This window comes from Terrapene carolina, unplaced genomic scaffold (genome assembly GCF_002925995.2).
Source record: "Terrapene carolina triunguis isolate 2854851 unplaced genomic scaffold, T_m_triunguis-2.0 Scaffold629, whole genome shotgun sequence".
NCBI lineage: Eukaryota > Metazoa > Chordata > Testudines > Emydidae > Terrapene > Terrapene triunguis.
The window spans coordinates 16,151,520-16,154,509 of NW_020664980.1; positions in this window are offsets into that span (position 1 = coordinate 16,151,520).

Genomic DNA, 2,990 nt, shown 5'->3' on the forward strand with positions numbered 1-2,990 from the left:
CACCCCAAAACCCCTGTTCCACACTTCTCTCACCCACACCCAGGCTCCTTCCCAGCAATTACTTCCCTCTCCCTCAGTACCCCTGACTCCCCAAAGCCTTTGCATTGCTTCTGAGGGGGGCAGGAAATACAGTTCTGTATTGCAGTTCAAATGAATTATTACTCAAAGTTCTGTATTAATATGCCTAATAAGGAATCTATTTGTCAAAAAACATTTTCTGAATCTTTTTTTTGGTCTGTATTGTTACAGACATACTCGCTGACAGGTATTTTGATCATATTGTGTTATTTTGACAAATAAAATATGCAGAATTTTAAAATATCGTGTGCAGAATTTTTAGTTTTTTGGCACAGTTTCCCCCAGGAGTACATAGTGCAGTCAATGTCTAACTCATGCAAATCAAGGGCTATATGCTGCAGCTGAGAAAACAAAAAGGGAACGAAAAACAACTAATCTGGAAGATAAGCTTTGAATCCCTAATAACCTCAAAGATCAAGTTCAATAAATACTGAGTTACAAAAGCTCCATTTCTTTGCTTGAGATAGACACTATGAGAATATGCTGACATGGAAGAGGTCACTTGCTGGAAGGTGATAGTTAAATAAATGACTTTCATAGTGCTTGAAGAAATGTCTGCGTGAAGGGATCGATGTGAGGACTGGGATATTGAAATAAAACTGACATGAAAGGAAACGTGTCCAAGTAAGGCACTGATCTGAGATTCAGTGGGAGGAAGGAAGCCCCCTAACCCTGAATTGTGGGAAGAGAACAGCAACTGCTGTCATGTTTTGTAACAACGGTGGGACCCATGGATCTTGTCATTCAAGGGCCTCTGCTTCAGTAAAGCCAGATGCAGACAGGCAGGTATCTCCCTTGGAGACAGACTCAAGCGTAATCCAATTTAGAGCAGCAAAACCAGAGGCAAAATGGAGAGCACAGTCCTCTCGGCCAGGAATTATGCTTTGGCAGCTGGATCTACTGGGGATGAATGTGTTAGTGACGTTCCAATGAACTGTAGCAGGCTTGGGATTGGGCCTGTAGGCTCCAAGGAACCCTGGCACAGATAGAGATACCCTGATCAGACTGGGGTCCGCTGTAGCTATTGGTTGTGCTTAGATCCAGATGGGCTACCTTGGGTCTAGCTCCTAAGGGGATGGGGCACAGCCCACCAGGCCCTGTTGTTTCTGAGACATATATAGAAATATCCTGGACAAACCTTATTGAATTAAGTTTACATAGCTTATGAGTTCATTGTGTTAAAAATGCAAATGTTTGTATATTATGATGGGATTGTATGTAACTTCCTTAAGAGGGAGACATGACTAACGTAAACCCTGGGGAGTATTACGAGCTTCCAAGGACTCTTTTAAAATAATGGGCCAGACAAGATTAAATTTTTAGTTAAATGGGTTTCCTTGAAAATACTTGGGAGGAGATGAATGCAAATTACACACCTCTGGACCCAGACTTTTGAAGCTGCACCCGCGTAGGAGGAGACTTTTGTCTGCTGTTCACCTGTTACATGAGGACAAGATCAGAGGCCTAAACTGTATAAAGGTGTGACTCATAGATTCACGGGAGTGCTTGTTCTGAGTTAAAAGCTGTTATACACTTGTGACCACAGAAAATCCTCTTGGCGAGGTTTGAAAGACTGATCACCTGCCAGAGCCCTTACTGCAGGAGGGCAGGCGATCTCTAGTAAGCTGCTTATCATGTGTGTAGATTCTTATTTCACTGTGATACTTTTCACCTTAAGAATAAATGTACTTGCTTAGAGGAATATCTACAGGGACGTTTTGGCATAAGCCCACGTGAGTTGACCTTGGCTCTTGAGACTCACTGCCCGCGAGGGTTTTTTCTTGTACAGACATTTCCTGGCTTGCTTGGGAATTCAGTGTACTGTGCAGCCTGGACAACCCGTCGGAGGGAAAGCGACACAGGTCTGTGCCCAAGAGAGGTAGAGGTGATGGCTGCAAGCTGGGAGCATAGTATGAGTACCCAAGGGCCCCAGCTATCATCCGGAGGAAGGGGAGAACTGGGTCCTGTCACCCCCAGGACCCCAGCTGGGAGCTAACAGAAAGTTGAGAGTCATTAAGAAAGGGATAGATAATCAGACAGAAAATATCATAGTGCCTCTATATAAATCCATGGTACGCCCATATCTTGAATACTGTGGGCAGATGTGGTCGACCCATCTCAAAAAAAGATATATTGGAATTGGAAAAGGTTCAGAAAAGGGCAACAAAAATGATTAGGGGTATGGAACGGCTGCTGTATGAGGAGAGATTAATAAGACTGGGACTTTTCAGCTTGGAAAAGAGACGACTAAGAGGGGATATGATAGAGGTCTATAAAATCATGTCTGGTGTGTAGAAAGTAAATAAGGCAGTGCTATTTACTCCTTAGAACACAAGAACTAGGAGTCACCAAATGAAATTAATAGGCAGCAGGTTTAAAAGGGGGGAGGGATAGCTCAATGGTTTGGGTATTGGCCTGCTAAACCCAGGGTTGTGAGCTCAATCCTTGAGGGAGCTATTTAGGAAACTAGGGATTGGTCCTGCTTTGAGAAGGGGGTTGGACTAGATGACCTTCCAACCCTGATATGCTATGAAAAGGAAGTATTTTTTTCACATAATACACAGTCAACCTGTGGAACTCCTTGCCAGAGGATGTTGTGAAGGCCAAGACCATAACAGGGCTCAAAAAAGAACTAGATAAATGAATGGATCAGCCCATCAATGGCTGTTAGCCAGGCTGGGCAGGGATGGTGTCCCTAGCCTCTGTTTGCCAGAAGCTGGGAATGGGCAACAGGATGGGTCACTTGATGATCCCGTTCTGTTCAGTCCCTCTGGGGCACCTGGCATTGGCCACTGTCAGAGACAGGACACTGGGCGAGATGGACCCTTGGTCTGACCCAATATGGCCGCTCCTATGTTCTTTATAGGGCCCTGGGTCCCATCCCCCAAGGCCCCAGCTGGAAGCTGTGAGGA